The following is a 17,975-nucleotide window of genomic DNA, read 5'->3' as shown; positions in this document are numbered from 1 at the left end:
GTATTCTTGCCTGGAAAATCCCATGGAGGGAGGAGCCTGGTAGACTACAGTTCACAGGGTCGCAAAGAGTAGGATACAACTGAGCGACTTCACTTTCACTTTCACCTAAACAAATTATTAAAATTAATGTCAGTATTATGGGGATAAATTGAAAACATGTACCATGTAATTGAATGCAATAAGAAGAACACAAAATCATTATGATGGTATTCCATCCCTAGAAGAAGCACAACTTGAATCTAATCCTTGGGGGACATTAGATAAACTTGAGACAGTTTATAAATTAACTCAAAAAATGTCAAACCCATGAAAGTAAAAAAGCAAAAAACAAAAACAAAAAAAACCTGAAGAATTGTCCTGATTTTAAGGGAACTACAGAGATGAAATACCTATGTATGACATGTGACCCTGGGTTAAATTCTTTTTACTGTAGGAGACATTTTGGGACAAATAGCAAAACTTGAATAATATTTGTGATATAGGTGGTAACAATATATCAACATTAATTTCCTGTCTTCAGTGGTGTTACTGTGGTTAGGCAGAAAAATGCATTTATTTGTCAAAAATACACATTAAAGTATTTGAAGATTATAAGTCATCTTGTCAACCACTTGCTCAAATTGTTCAGAATGAAAAAAACTCTTCAAATTATTCTTGCTCCTTTTTGTAGGTTTTCGATTATTTTGAAAGAAAAGGGGGAAAAAAAAGAAATATACCACAGATCTGAAAATTATATCTCTCATTTGGCAGAGAGTATAAAGGCAGTTCAGAGACACAGAATACTAAATAGAAATACACAGAAAGGGCATACATCATACACAGGTAAAGTGCCAACAATAACAGCAGCATGAAAGAGAAAGTAGGAATATGAGGAGTAGGATCAAATAGAGATGTCCACTGAATTACTTAGTGTCCCAAGAGGAAACAGATGGTGGGTCAAAATACAGTAATTCAATAAAGGTTTATTTACAAAGAAACACTTTCAATGATGTGGACTAGGGTCATCAAACATCCAAGACTTCGTAATAATAGCCTAATTCGTAAGCTATTAAGAGGGAGGGAGTAGCACAGGAAACCAGGGAAAGAGTCATGCCTGCTGCCTTGAGAGAATCCATGAGTGCTGGAGAGACACAGCTGGCTGGAGGAGACCTTGCAGGAAGGGTGCCAGGGCCTCCCTTTCTCTGCCTTCAATCTACTCCCAGCACTTTCCATTGGCAAGACTCAACCAGAAACCCCATGGGAAGCCCCTGGTCTGTCTGGACAGAAGGCAAGGTACAGAATAGTTGAGAGTGAGGCCAATGGGGGTCAGTGGAAGAGATCTGGCCTGCCTATCTTAAATATATGAAATTAAGACCAGCAATATTTAGCTCTGTAGAAGTAACAATCAGTAAAGGCTGCATTCGATGACATGATCCTCTACATAGAAAACCCTAAAGACTCCACCAGAAAATTACTAGAGCTAATCAATGAATATAGTAAAGTTGCAGGATATAAAATCAACACACAGAAATCCCTTGCATTCCTATACACTAATAATGAGAAAGTAGAAAAAGAAATTAAGGAAACAATTCCATTCACCATTGCAACGAAAAGAATAAAATAGTTAGGAATATATCTACCTAAAGAAACTAAAGACCTATGTATAGAAAACTATAAGGTGGTGAAAGAAATCAAAGAGGCCACTAATAGATGGAGAAATATACCATGTTCACGGATCAGAAGACTCAATATAGTGAAAATGAGTATACTATCTAAGCAATCTATAGATTCAATGCAATCCCTATCAAGCTACCAACGGTATTTTTCACAGAGCTACAACAAATAATTTCACAATTTGTATGGAAATACAAAAAACCTTGAATAGCCAAAGCAATCTTGAGAAAGAAGAATGGAACTGGAAGAATCAACTTGCCTGACTTCAGGCTCTACTACAAAGCCACAGTCATCAAAACAGTATGGTACTGGCACAAAGACAGAAATGTAGATCAATGGAACAAAATAGCCCAGAGATAAATCCACACACCTATGAACAACTTATCTTCGACAAAGGAGGCAAGAATATACAATGGAGAAAAGACAATCTCTTTAACAAGTGGTGCTGGGAAAACTGGTCAACCACTTGTAAAAGAATGAAACTAGATCACTTTCTAACACCACACACAAAAATAAACCCAAAATGGATTAAAGATCTAAACGTAAGACTAGAAACTATAAAACTCCTAGAGGAGAACATAGGCAAAACACTCTCCGACGTAAATCACAGCAGGATCCTCTATGATCCACCTCCTAGAATACTGGAAATAAAAGCAAAAGTAAACAAATGGGATCTAATTAAAATTAAAAGCTTCTGCACAACAAAAGAAACTATAAGCAAGGTGAAAAGATAGCCTTCAGAATGGGAGAAAAAAATAGCAAATGAAGCAACTGACAAAAAACTAATCTCAAAAATATACAAGCAACTTATGCAGCTCAACTCCAGAGAAATAAACGACCCAATCAAAAAATGGGCCAAAGAACAAATAGACATTTCTCCAAAGAAGACATACGGATGGCTAACAAACACATGAAAAGATGCTCAACTTCACTCATTATCAGAGAAATGCAAATCAAGACCACAATGAGGTACCATTTCACACCAGTCAAAATGGCTGCAATCCAAAAGTCTGCAAGCAATAAATGCTGGAGAGGGTGTGGAGAAAAAGGAACCCTCTTACACTGTTGGGGGGAATGCAATCTAGTACAGCCACTATGGAGAACAGTGTGGAGATTCCTTAAAAAATTGCAAATAGAACTGCCTTATGACCCAGCAATCCCACTACTGGGCATACACACCGAGGAAACCAGAATTGAAAGAGACACATGTACCCCAATGTTCATTGCAGCACTGTTTATAGTAGCCAGGACATGGAAACAACCTAGATGTCCATCAGCAGATGAATGGATAAGAAAGCTGTGGCACATATACACAATGGAGTATTACTCAGCCATTAAAAAGAATACATTTGAGTCAGTTCTAACGAGGTGGATGAAACTGGAGCTGATTATACAGAGTGAAGTAAGCCAGAAAGAAAAACACCAATACAGTATACTAACACATATATATGGAATTTAGAAAGATGGTAATGATAACCCTGTATGCGAGACAGCAAAAGAGACACAGATGTGTATAATGGACTTTTGCACTCTGAGGGAGAGGGAGAGGGTGGGATGATTTGGGAGAATAGCACTGAAACATGTGTACTATCATGTAAGAAACGAATCACCAGTCTATGTTCGATACAGGATAGCATCCTGTATCATGCATCCAGCTTGGGGCTGGTGCACGGGAATGATCCAGAGAGATGATATGGGGTGGGAGGTGGGAGGGGGTTTCAGGATTGGGAACTCATGTACACCCGTGGTGGATTCATGTCAATGTATGGCAAAACAAATACAGTATTGTAAAGTAAAATAAAGTAAAAAATAATAATAATAAAATAAAATTTAAAAAAACAAAGGCTGCATTTTAAATCTTTGATAAAATTTCAGAGAGACTGAAAATTCTTTGAAATTGTAAGTAAAACAACTACTCCAGTATAATTAGGTGGGTCATCCAAGCAAGGGACACAGAAATCATTAGATCATTCAACACTGTACAAAGAAGTATGATTGAAAGAGAAGAGAATCTGGAAAGCAACAGGAAGGAACTATGAGCCATGTTTCCTTTAAGCACAACTGCCCACAAGGTTTACCAGCTCCCTACTGAGAAGAATTGAAAGTAAATGTCAAAATTGTTTGGAGACACAATTTTGCCTGAATTCAGTTCAGTTCGGTTCAGTCGCTCAGTCGTGTCCGATTCTTTGTGACCCCATGAATCGCAGCACGCCAGGCCTCCCTGTCCATCACCAACTCCCAGAGTTCACTGAGACTCGTGTCCATCGAGTCAGTGATGCCATCCAGCCATTTCATCCTCTGTCATCCCCTTCTCCTCCTGCCCCCAATCCCTCCCAGCATCAGAGTATTTTCCAATGAGTCAACTCTTCGCATGAGGTGGCCAAAGCACTGGAGCTTCAGCTTTAGCATCATTCCTTCCAAAGAAATCCCAGGGTTGATCTCCTTCAGAACGGACTGGTTGGATCCCGTTGCAGTCCAAGGGACTCTCAAGAGTCTTCTCCAACACCACAGTTCAAAAGCATCAATTCTTCGGCACTCAGCCTTCTTCACAGTCCAACTCTCACATCCATACATGACTACTGGATTACCCATTGGTAAACTGCATAGAGTTCTCATACCTTTGTGTAGATGCAATCCTTTCCATTTAATCTTTTTTGTTGCTGTATAAAGTTCAAAAGTCAAAACCTCCCCAGATATGTAAATCTGAATGGAGTAAATCTCATATTTAAATTACAGTCAATAGGTTTTTTTTTTTTTTTTTTTTTTTTAACCCCAAATTGACAGGTAAAGGTAAAGGACTTTAAAGGACAGGTAAAGAGGACTGTTCTCAAAAATGAAGTCTTAACAAGGTTTCTTCCTGGCTGATTGTGCCAAACACTCTTATTTTAAAAAAAAAGGTTTTTATTTGGAAGATAATTGCTTTACAATGTTGTGTTAGTTTCTGCTGTACAATAATGTGAATCAGCCATATGTATACTTACATACCCTCCCTCTTGAGCCTCCCTCCTAACCTCTGCCCATCCCACACCTCTAGGTCATCACACAAACCTTCTTCACTGTAAAGTGCAGACAGGTGCAGAGAACGAGAACAGTTTGCAATCAGATAAGTCTGTCTCATAGGTTTCCTCAAATTTAAAAAGATTTTAATGCAAATAAATCAAAGAGAAAAAAAATATTTTCTGATAATAGTAACTTTGGCCTTTATGGTCATCTTAAAAGAGACTTTACAACCATTATATATCTTTTTATAATATTTTTATTTTCATAGCAACACTGTAGAATACTCAGTCTCTATTAGCCCAAATTTATATGAAGAAATTAACTAAAGTGTCCATAGCTAGTAAGTAGCAGAAAGTGAAAGTGAAGTCGCTCAGTCATGTCCGACTCTTTGTGACCCCATGGACTGTAGCCTATCAGGCTCCTCAGTCCATGGAATTTTCTAGGCAAGAGTACTGGAGTGGGTTGCCATTTCCTTCTCCTGGATCTTCCCAACCCAGGGATCGAACCAGGGTCTCCCGCATTGTGAGCAGACACTTTACCGTTTGAGCCACCAGGGAAGCTAAGTAGCAGAGACAGGATTCATATTCAAATTTTCTGAATCCAAATCTAGTAACTTTCCCATTATATGAAGTGAAGTGAAAGTGTTAGTTGCTCAGTCCTGTCTGACTCTTTGGGACCCCATGGACTGTAGACTGCCAGGCTCCTCTGTCCATGAGATTTCCCAGGCAAGAATACTGGAGTGGGTTGCCATGCCCTGCTCCAGGGGTCATCCCAAGCCAGGGATTGAATCCAAGTCTCCTGCATTGCAGGCAGATTCTTTAGCACCTGAGCCACCAGGGAAGCCCTTTCCATTATATAATTCTACCTAAACTTAAACCCAGAAGTACAATCAAGCCACTTCACCTATTTTCTATGATCACTTTAAGATTCACTGTTCTGACATCATAATGAAGAAAGAATTTTCCTCCAGTGAAACTGAACCCAGGAGGCAGGGAGAGAGAGAATGAGAAAGAAAGGGAAGGAATATAAAAGTTTGTATTTGAAGGACTTTCTACTAAAATCCACTTGCAGAAAGTGTTACTTTGAGAGCAAGGCTAACAGCCACTGGTGGTCTTTCTTCATATTCTTGACTATAACTCCATCCCATGAATAGTATTCCAGCCAGAAAATTCAGTTCTACTGCTTGGGAACATCATTGCTAATAAAAAATAAAGATTTACTGGGGAAAACAGTAGTAACACAAGCCAAAAGTCAGGCATTTGTTGAATCCCTGGCATTAAAGAGACAAAGATGAGAAAGTATGATGTCAAGGAGAATGGAATGAAATATATTTCAGCGATAAACAGCCACCCACTTCCAACTCAAAACTAGGATTAATTTTGTGCTCTCACTGCATGTCTATTGCAATTTGTCTGGGTCTCTGCTTCAAGTCATCCTCTCTGGGACCACAACTAGGGAAGCAAACTCTATCTGGAACACTGCTGGTCCTCACAGCAGATGAAAAGAGAGTGCGCAACAAATTGCACACTGCTCTTAAAGAGTCCATCTGAAAGAAATACATAACCTTCTCTTCACATTTCATTCCCCAAAGCAATGAATGACCAAAGTTCATGACCACTCTAACTCCAGGGAAATAGGGAAGTACAAATCTGCTGGGAAAAAGAACCAGAAATATTTGTTGAACAGAATTAATGACTACCAGACACTTTCCTGCCAAGACCTTGCTGTCTAACTTCCATAGCAGCTCCCAGGGACAGGGACAATTAGGGCTCTCCGACTATTCCATGTGTATCCTGATGTTTCTCAGCCTCCTTTGAAATTATTTTAGAGCAGGGTGATGAGTTAAGGCAAACAAGCCATTGAGTAGAAGTGATATTTATGACTTCTTGGCCTGTGGAGCTAAGACTGGTGGGCCACCCCATCCTTCTTTTCCTGTGCTAGGGAAATCTCAAAAGCCAAGTGTTACTGGTAGTGCTTGTGTGTTAGGGAATGTCCCTGGTGGCTCAGTGGTAAAGAATCTGCCTACAATGCAGGAGACCTGGGCTTGACACCTGGGTCATATAGTTACAAGATATTAGAACCTCCATTAGCCTGGTTTCCTGGATGACAGTGTAGAGTAAAATTCCCCTCATCCCCTGCCTATAATTCTTTCTGGACATAGACAAAAAGATGAACCCTTGGTTGTTAAAGCACTGATTTCAACATTCAGTTCAGTTCAGTCACTCAGTTGTGTCCGACTCTTTGTGACCCCATGAATCTCAGCACACCAGGACTCCCTGTCCATCACCAACTCCCGGAGTTCACTCAGACTCACATCCATCAAGTCCATGATGCCATCCAGCCATCTCATCCTCTGTCGTCCCCTTCTCCTCCTGCCCCCAATCCCTCCCAGCATCAGTCTTTTCCAATGAGTCAACTCTTCACATGAGGTGGCCAAAGTACTGGAGTTTCAGATTTAGCATCATTCCTTCCAAAGAAATCCCAGGGCTGATCTCCTTCAAAATGGACTGGTTGGATCTCCTTGCAGTCCAAGGGGCTCTCAAGAGTCTTCTCCAACACAATTCAAAAGCATCAATTCTTTGGTGCTCAGCTTTCTTCACAGTCCAACTCTCACATCCATACATGACCACTGGAAAAACCATAGCCTTGACTAAATGGACCTTTGTTGGCAAAGTAATGTCTCTGCTTTTCAATATGCTATCTAGGTTAATCATCCCAATAAAGAAACTAGTCCCTGAATGCGGGGTGTAGGAGTAACAAAAACTAACATATGTGAATTTGCTTAGTAGGTGATGAACAGCAAGGAAACTGATATCAGAGGCTGGAAAGATAATGGTATGTGTTTTGCAGTGATAAAATATTTGGTGTAACTGTCATGTGCAATAACTTGGAAGTCAGCTCACATAAATATTCAGCCAGAAGTTTCAGAGTGAAACAATGGAAAATAGATCTTTAGTGCTATGTACTGGTGACTTTTGTTGCATTTAGCAAGGCATTACCAAAGAGAAATGAATTTCAGGAAAAACAAAAACTAGAAAACTCACCATTTGAAAGCAGGCTGGAAGGAAATCGTAGAAAAAGACCAGAAATTCAAGTCCTTTCAGGTTGGAAAGTCATCTTCTACATTTCAAAAGTAAGAAACAGGACTTATAAAAGCGTTGAGTGACAAATGCACAATTAAAATTCCTAATTGGTCAAAGTGTCCCTAGGCAAAGTCAGATTAAAGATGTGTTCTTCCCATCTAAATTTAATAGCCCTAAAGTGATCCAGATAAAACATGGTTTAGGGTTGAAGAAGCATAGAAATAAAGCAGATCTGAGAACTAGGTTTCAGAAGAGGAAGGTTACTGGTATATGAAATAGATCAGAAACCTTCTCCTCTTAGGGGAATAAACTGTCAGAGAAATAAGAACTTTAACCAAAAAAGCATTTGACTTAAAACCTCAAAGCTTCTTTGATAAGAATGGGTTGAGAAAGCTATTCGGCCCCCAAGGAGGGAATACCCACCCAATGCTCACTTCAGATCCACCAAAGAATAAAGAGAAAAGGAGACATCCTGTGAAGACCTACAGAAAAAGAGATTCCTCTTGAGAACAGAATCACAGCCCAATGAGTTAAGGGAGCTCTCTCACCCAGGGTATTCACGGTGTCTGCTCAGCAGGATTTCAGTACTGCCATAGCCCAGTGCCTGCTATCTGTCTCCATGCCCCACTCTCTGAATCAGTGTGTCCCTTTTCTCCCATTGTTATCTATTAGAGAGTAGGGAGAGGGGAGAAAACCAGTCTTTGAAGTTCCTAAGTCTCCAAACAAGAGGAGCCACATCTGGACCTGACGAAGACTTCACTGTAATGAAATTCACTCTATCATGGCTGTGGTGATACAGAGAAAGAGCAAAATTCTCCTTCAAATTTTAACTGTTTTGAGCACTTACATTACTAGAATTTAAAACACTTATGTTTTGACTTTTAATAATTTTGTTGGATCAAATTTAGATGTGGTAGAGAACCAAGGAGGACTATCCCTGGTTTCTCTGATCAAGAGTAAGAGAAATTTTATATAGCAATAAAAGCTGATATTTTGGATCATAGACTGCTGCTAGTAATAATACAGACAAATAGCAGGTAATAGGAAACTCTATGAGTTGAGGTTCCTTTAGCTCCATATGACCACAACCCAGCAAAAATTAACTTAAGCAGAAAAGGAAGTGAGTTGACTCCTCTGATTAGGAAACATTCTGAGATAGGTCATGAACTTAGACAAGAAGCCACAGAAACCAGTCATTCATAGACTGGATGGGGGCCTCATTGCCACCACAATGTTTGTCTCCATCCCATTCTTATTTCTGTTGTGCTCTGCTTCACTTTGCACATTGGCTTCTATTTTCTGCTCCTTGCAAGGTCTCTCCATGCATTGGAGGGAACAGCCACTGACAGTCTAGGTCCATATCCTTAAGGTTTACTAAGTGAAAGGAAGTGATTCCTCCCCAGCTCAAATGTTATGGGAAGAATTCTGATTAACCTGATTTGACTGATATAGGGACCCTTGGAAAGAACTGTCCAGGTAGGTGTGGCACTATGATTGTCTCAGCCTGAGTCACGTGCTCAAATATGCCTGGAAAAGTAGAGGACAGGAATGCCATGATCCATCTGTATACCAGGACCACATGAAAAAGGAGAGGAATCCCCACAGAGAAAGGAAATTCTGTAGCTATAAAAAGGAAAATGGAAAAGATGAGTGGGCAGGAATAAAAGCTACTAGATTCCTCTAAGATAATTTAAATACCAAGAGCGAAGTCCCCCATGGTATATACCTAGAGAGTAAGCCTACCAAGAGGCACGGACACCTCCAGGATACATCTGACTTTAGTCAGTTCTAGCGGTTACCCTGTGTCCCTGTCAATTTCCTCACTGCTGTTCACTCCCATTCTTCAGTGGAATACACAGATCTCCTGGGACAAGAACTATGATTATAGTGATGTTCTGCCTCCTTCTCTTTCAGGCTTGGGAATGACCCAAGATTAAGTTCACATGCTCTCTTCAGCACTAAAACCCACAATATTTACATAAGCCTCACATACATTATGATTAAATGACTAACTGCTTTCTAATTACCAAATACTTTCTAATACCTTCACCAGCTTAATGTTTCTACAGTGCCACTTTGTGTTACCCCTTATTAAAAAAAAAAAAAATCTACTTTCTCTAAACCTTACAATATAAACCACAAATCCCAGGCCGCCAAAGCACTCTATAATCTAAGACCTAAATATCTTTGCAGTCTGATCTTTTACAAGTCTTTTATTCATGTCTTCTTTCCATGCAAAACAGGCTATTACCTGTTTCTAGTGTACATATAATTTTTTCATCCTTCCTCATCCATTCATTTTTAAATTTTTACTCATTTATTTTATCTTTAGTGGCATGTTTGGCTGCATGCAGGATTTCTCTAGTTGGGGAGAGCAAGGGCTACTCTCCAGTTGTGGTGAGTGGGCTTTTTATTCACAAGCTGTAGAGCTTAGGCTCAGTAGCTGTGGCACATGGGTTTGTTGCTCCATGGCAGGTGGAATCTTCCTGAACCAGGGATCAAATCTGTGTTGCCTACATTGGCAGACAGATTTTTATCCACTGCACCACCAGCAAAGCCCTTCATTCATTTTTGAATCAACATATATTGATTGCTTTCTTGTGTGTCAGGTACTGTGATAAGTACCAGTGGTGCAAAAATGAATGAAACGTGAACCCTGTCTTCAATGGAATCACTCTAACTATAGAAGAAACACACATTATAAATTATTATGATATCTGTGAACCATGTCAAAAGTGAGTTATGAGGGAATTGCTAGACCAATCCACTGTATGGAGAATTAAGAAAAGTTTCCCCTTGGGGATATTTAATCTGGGACTTAAAAGATGCGTGTGTGCGCACTAAGTCACTGCAGTCGGGTCCGACTCTGTGTGACCTTATGGACCATAGCCCACCAGGTTCCTTTGTCCATGGGATTCTCCAGGCAATAGGTGTACGTTTATTCAGTGGAGGAATAAGAAAGAGAATTCTAGGACAGGAAGAAGGCATCCAAGAATCTAGCAATACGAAGACAGGCAGCTTGTTCAGGAGAATACAAGCTGAGTAGAAGCTTCCTTAATTAATGTTCACTAAAACAACACTTCATGGGAAATAGATGGGGAAACAGTGGAAACAGTGCCAGACTTTATTTTGGGGGGCTCCAAAATCACTGCAGATGGTGATTGCAGCCATGAAATTAAAAGATGCTTACTCTTTGGAAGAAAAGTTATGACCAACCTAGATAGCATATTCAAAAGCAGAGACATTACTTTGCCAACAAAGGTCCATTTAGTCAAGGCTATGGTTTTTCCAGTAGTCATGTATGGATGTGAAAGTTGGACTGTGAAGAAGGCTGAGCGCCGAAGAACTGATGCTTTTGAACTGTGGTGTTGGAGAAGACTCTGGAGAGTCCCTTGGACTGCAAGGAGATCCAACCAGTCCATTCTGAAGGAGATCAACCCTGGGATTTCTTTGGAAGGAATGATGCTAAAACTGAAACTCCAGTACTTTGGCCACCTTATGTGAAGAGTTGACTCATTGGAAAAGATTCTGATGCTGGGAGGGATTGGGGGCAGGAGGAGAAGGGGACGACAGAGGATGAGATGGCTGGATGGCATCACTGACTCGATGGACGCGAGTCTGAGTGAACTCCGGGAGTTGGTGATGGACAGGGAGGCCTGGCGTGCTGCAATTCACGGGGTCGCAAAGAGTCGGACATGACTGAGCGACTGAACTGAACTGAACTGAAAACAACACTAGAGATTAAATAATGCACTGATTTGCCTGTGTTGGCTGTGTTTGCACTGATTTGGCTGATGCATAAGACATGCTAAATGATTATAAATTAATATTAAACTCTTCTATTCACCCGTAGAATTCTATAGCTGCTGGGTGAGTTTGACATTTATTAAGAGTCAGTGGCCCCTTTTCCCAAATCTGTTATTATAATTACACAGTTGAATTAAGTGTAATTTAAACCAATCTCACACTTGACATTTTGGGCCAACTAATTCTTCATGCTGGGAGACCATCATGTGCTCTCTAGGATATTTAGCAGCATCCCTGACCTCTTGCAGGAGAGGCCAGGAGCACCCTCCCTTGAACTGTGAAGACCTAAAGTGTCTCCACTCATTGTTAAATGTCCCCTGAAAGGTGCGAAGTCGTGAGTGGTAGAACTTGGTCATGTCATAAAAGACCTCATATGTGGACTTGTTTTCTAGGCATGCAATGAGAAATACTTCATGTTTTCTAGTGGGAGAGTAACACGCAGCAATGTATTTTCAGAGGATAAATTTCAAAGAGGTGAGACTGGAGACAGGAAGATCCACCAAGGAGGCAACTGCCATAGAGTAAGTGAGACATAACAAATGTGTTGATGAATACAGCGGCAGTAATGTTTAGAGGCAAGCTGAAGAGAGAATTTTGGAGATAATCAGATGCCATTCACTCTCACTAGGATTCCTCTCCATCTTCTTTTCCTACCTGTGCTCACAATTAAATCTAACCCAACTTCAAGGTTCAAAACTCATATCCCCAGGTCACCAAACAAAATATGTCCTCCTTTGAAACCCATTGTTCTTTAGTCACTCAGTCATGTCCAAATCTTTGCAAGCCCATGAAACTGCAGCATGGCATGCTTCTGTTTCGTTCACTATCTCCTGGAGCTTGCTCAAACTCATATCCATTGAGTTGGTGATGCCATCCAACCATCTCACCCTCTGTCGCCACTTTCTCCTCCTGCCCTCAATCTTTCCCAGCATCAGGGTCTTTTCTAATGAGTCAGTTCTTTGCATTAAGGGTGGCCAAAGTATTAGAGCTTCAGCTTCAGCACCAGTCCTTCTAATGAATATTCAGGGTTGATTTCCTTTAGGATTGATAAGTGTGATCTCATTGCTGTCCAAGGGACTCTCAAGAGTCTTCTCCAACACCACAGTTCGAAAGTCCTCAGCCTTCTTTATGGTCCAACTCTCACATCCATATATGAATACTGGAAAAACCATAGATTTGACTATACAGACCTTTGTCAGCAAAGTGATGTCTCTACTTTTTAATAAGTTGTCTAGGTTTCTCGTAACTTTTCTTCCAAGGAGCAAGTATCTTTTAATTTCATGGCTTCAGTCATCGTCCACAGAGATTTTGGAGCCCAAGAAAATAAAGTCAGCCACTGTTTCCACTGTTTCCCCGTCTATTTGCCATGAAGTGATGGGACCAGATGCCATGATCTTCGTTTTTTGAATGTTGTTTTAAGCCAGCTTTTTCACTCTCCTCTTTCACCTTCATCAAGAGGCTCTTTAATTCCTCCCCACTTTCTGTCATTAGGCCAGTGTCATCTGCATATCTGAGGTTATTGTTATTTCTCCTGGCAATCTTCATTCCAGCTTGTGATTCATCCAGCCTGGCATTTCGCATGATGCTAAGGTTGCAAAGAGTTGGACACGACTGAAACAACTTAGCAGGCACACATGAATTCTGCATATAAGTTAAATAAGCAGGGTGACAAAATATTCCTTTCCCGATTTGGAACCAGTCCATTGTTCCATGTCTGGTTCCAATTTTTGCTTCTTGACCTGCATACAGGTTTCTCAGGAGGCAGGTAAAGTGGTCTGGTATACCTATCTCTAAGAATCTTCCACAGTTTGCTGTGATCCAACATTCAAAGACTTTAGCATAGTCAATGAAGCAGAAGTAGATGTTTTTCTGAAATTCCCTTGCTTTTTCTATGATCCAATGGTTGTTAGCAATTTGATCTCTGGTTCCTCTGCCTTTTCTAAATCTAGCTTGTATATCTGGAAGTTCTTGGTTCACGTACTGTTGAAGTCTCACTTGAAGGATATTGAACATTGCTAGCATGTCAGATGAGCGCAATTGTGTGGTAGTTTGAACATTCTTTGGTGTTGTTCTTCTTTGGGATTGGAATGAAAACTGACCTTTTTCAATCCTATGGCCATTGCTAAGTTTTCCAAATTTGCTGGCATATTAAGTACAGCACTTTCACAGCATCATCTTTTAGGATTTGAAATAGCTCAGCTAGAATTCTATCACCTTCACCCACTTTGTTCATAATGATTCTTCCTAAGACTTCACACTCCAGGATGTCTGGTTCTAGGTGAGTGACCACATCATCATAGTTATCTTGGCCATTAAGACCTTTTTTATATGGTTCTTCTGTGTACTCATGCCACCTCTTCTTAATCTCTTCTGCTTCTGTTAGGTCCTTACCATTTCTGTCCTTTATTGTGCCCATCTTTTCATGAAATTTTCCCTTGGTATCTCTAATTTTCTTGAAGAGATCACTAATCTTTCTCATTCTATTGTTTTCCTCTCTTTCTTTGTATTGTTATATTAAGAAGGCTTTCATATCTCTCCTTGCTATTTTCTGGAACCCTGCATTCAAATGGGTATGCTGCTGCTGCTGCTTAGGTGTTTCAGCCATGTCCGATTCTGTGCGACCCTATGGACTGCAGCCTACCAGGCTCCTCTGTCTATGGGATTCTCAAGGACAGAGTACTAGAATGGGTTGCCATGCCCTCCTCCAGCAGACCCTCCTGACCCAGGGATCGAATTCAGGTCTTCTGCATTACTAGAAAATGCTTTACTGCTGAGCCACCAGGAAAGCATTCAGATGGGTATATCTTTCCCTTTCTCCTTTGCCTTTCACTTCTCTTCTTTTCTTAGCTATTTGTAAGGCCTCCTCTGACAACCATTTTGCCTTTTTGCATTTCTTTTTCTTGGGGATGGTTTGGTCATAGCCTCCTGTACAATGTTACAAACCTCCATCCATAGGTCTTCAGGCACTCTGCTCATCTGATATAATCCCTTGAATCTGTTTGTCACTTCCACTGTATAATCATATGGGATTTGATTTAGGTTATACCTGAATGGGCTAGTGGTTTTCCCTACTTTCTTCAATTTAAGTCTGAATTTTGTAAAAAGGAGCTCATGATCTGAGCTACAGTCAGCTCCTGGTCTTGTTTTTGCCAACTGTAAAGAGCTTCTCCATCTTTGGCTGCAAAGAATGTAATCAATCTGATTTTAGTATTAACCATCTGGTGATGTCCATGTGTAGAGTCATCTCCTGTATTGTTGGATGAGAGTGTTTGCTATGACCAGTGCATTCTTTTGGCAAAACTCTGTTAGCCTTTATTTTAGCCTCTCTTCAGGCACCTTGTGATATTATTAACTCAATACCTAGATTATAAACTAGAGTTTAACTTTAGATTATAAAATCCTTAAATACATTTTCTTCATATTCACTTTCTACTCAGTGCCAAATACCATGTTCTCCATATAACAGATGATGGATATTATTTATTGAGTGAATTATGAAACTCTAGCCTAAATTACTACAATAGATTTGTAAGTGATCCTTGAATTCTCACTGTAAGCAGTGGGAGAGTATGGGCTTAAATTACTCAGCACTGCATTCTTTATAGATCTGCTTCCCATAGTTCCTATCTACTCACATCACTGGAGGAAATTCTTGTTCATTAATCTTAAAAACTTTCTTATAAACTGCTCCTTAGAGAAACTCCACAGAACAATACCCACATGGTCCCTTAAAAAATAAAAAAGTAACTAGAGGCTAGATGGCATCAAACTAGTGACAAATGATACTGAACTATGTTAAACCAGACTAGAATGAGTGTTAAGTAAAAACACCCATCTGGATTTTTCTCAAGGTCAGTGTTTCCTTCCTGCCATATAAGTCATCAAGATCATTACTCATTCTGTTCTCACAACTATATTCTTTTTCAATCACTCATAGCTATCCTATTCATTTATGTGAATGAGTGGCAGGAACTATTAATTGTGTTTTTGTTACAAGTTAGGAAATCAGGTACTTGAGAAATAAAGCTCTGGTGATAGAGGTTAGGACAAATGAATAAAATCAAACTGAACCTCAGACACTCTGTACATTGGAATTGTCTTTCTGCATTAGTGAAAATGGCCAAATTTTCAAATCAATGTTTTTTTGAATACATACTATGAGTTTCATACTCTATCGGCAAAGGAGGAAGTACAGAATTAACAAAGTCAAGAATTTTCATAAACTCCAAACGTTTGCATTCCTAGACAGTTAGCAAAGAAAAATGGTCAATGCAGAGTTGGATTTTCAGAATGTTTACATCTATAATCAAAAAGACTTTAGAAAAAAAAATAATCACAGGATAAAGTGTCATTCCTGATTGTACAGTTCAGTTCAGTCACTCATTCGTGTCTGACTTTTCGTGACCCCATGAATCGCAGCACGCCAGGCCTGCCTGTCCATCACCAACTCCCAGAGTTCACTCAGACTCATGTCCATCGAGTCCGTGATGCCATCCAGCCATCTCATCCTCGGTCGTCCCCTTCTCCTCCTGTCCTCAATCTTTCCCAACACCAGGGTCTTTTCAAATGAGTCAGCTCTTCGCGTCAGGTGACCAAAATATTGTAGTTTCAGCTTCAACATCAATCCTTCCAATAAACACCCAGGACTAATTTTCTTTATAATTATTTCAAATTCTCCTTTCCTCTTTTTCTGTGCATTTTTTTGCATTTGTGTTTCAGGCATCAGTGTTTCTCATCTCAGTTATCATAATAAGATGTATCTACACAAGTTCAAGGATTCACAACTGAACAAGTGTAAGCAACATCAATGTCAATTAATTCATTCCACCTTGCTGGAGATGGAGACTGATTGATTTTCAGGCTTCATATATTTTCTTTATCGAGGTTAGACACATATTGCTGGAATAACCAATTCTACAACAGTACAGAGGCAAGAAGATCAAATATCCCCAGCATGCCTCTCACCAGAAGACACTTTCCTTTGCAATATCCCTTACTCACCACTAATTTTTAGCCAGGGTCATTTTTTCTCATTCTTACAAATCCAGAACATCCATAGACATTTCCTATAAGAGTTCATCCTGACTATCGTCTGAGATCCAGCCTCCAGGAGACTAATTCCGGTCTAAGTGTATAGCTAAACTGTTCAATAAGTGAGAGTTTCTAATGAGGAAACCTTGTAGTGGTGAGCCTGCCATTGCAATCTGTACTCTTACTTCAAAACCGTGAAGCACAAATGTTTTCATGCATCCCGTGTAAAATCAGCCTTGACTGTTCGCAAGACTAGAGGCACAGGCTCCACTTTTATAGAAATGATTCACATATTTCTGTCATCTTGGGGATGCCTCTTACTCATCTGACTTTCTTGGCACCATTTCCCTAAATTAGCTAATTCATCAACACAGAAATATCCAGATTGGGATTTTTTTTTTTTTTTTAGAAAATGTCTTACAACAGCTTTGCACCTAAAAAGTTAGTCACTGATGTCAGTGCAAAATTGAAATGTATCGTGCTGCTTTGTATACTGAGCAAACAATTCATAAATTTACTTCCATATTTTATTATTAAAAAATCAAAGGATGCTACTGTAAATTTGCAATATAGGAGACCTTTTATTGAAAAGTGACACACATTTGAAAACACCCAAGGGTAGCTAAAGAGGAAACAAGGAATGATTTGGTAGCATTGAAGTTGTAGTTGGCTACTTCTGAGGAACCACAGGAATCGCATTTTTAAACAAAGAATGATAAACTAGCTTTTACTGCAAAGCTGTTTAGTATGAGGACAGGGTACACTGGCACGTAACAATCTTTTCACAGTTCATTATATGACTTAAACTCTAATAAGAACAAGATGGGATGTACAGCTGTTTTGAGAGCAGAAAATTTATTCTCCAGAGAAAACATATTATTTAGGATGTGTTGATATTGCTGTGGTCTTCTTTTATGTAGAGAAAAATATGGTTTTATTTCAGAATATATCTCTTTGATTGCCTTTGTAATATGGATTTAAGAACATTCCTCATGCCCAAACTAGTGAGATGAAATAGTGAGGCAAATGAGCCAGGATGTATCCATCTTGGTGAAGAAGAACTGGTTACAAAGACAAATCCTATGTCTTTGGCTCATAATACTACTTTTTACACATAACTTGTTTGATCTCCTTGCAGTCCAAGGCACTCTCAAGAGTCTTCTTCAACACCACCGTTCAAAAGCATCAATTCTCAATTCTAAAGGAAATCAATCCTGAATTGGAGGGACTGGTGCTGAAGCTGAAGTTCCCACACTTTGGCCAGCCGCCTGATGTGAAGAGCTGACTCATTGGAAAAGACCCTGATGCTGGGAAATACTGAAGGCAGGAGGAGAAGGGGATGACAGAGGATGAGATGGTTGGATGGCATCACCGACTGGATGGACATGAGTTTGAGCAAAC

Source organism: Budorcas taxicolor, chromosome 1 (genome assembly GCF_023091745.1).
Source record: "Budorcas taxicolor isolate Tak-1 chromosome 1, Takin1.1, whole genome shotgun sequence".
Taxonomy (NCBI): Eukaryota; Metazoa; Chordata; class Mammalia; order Artiodactyla; family Bovidae; genus Budorcas; species Budorcas taxicolor.
This window is presented reverse-complemented; position numbering follows the sequence as displayed.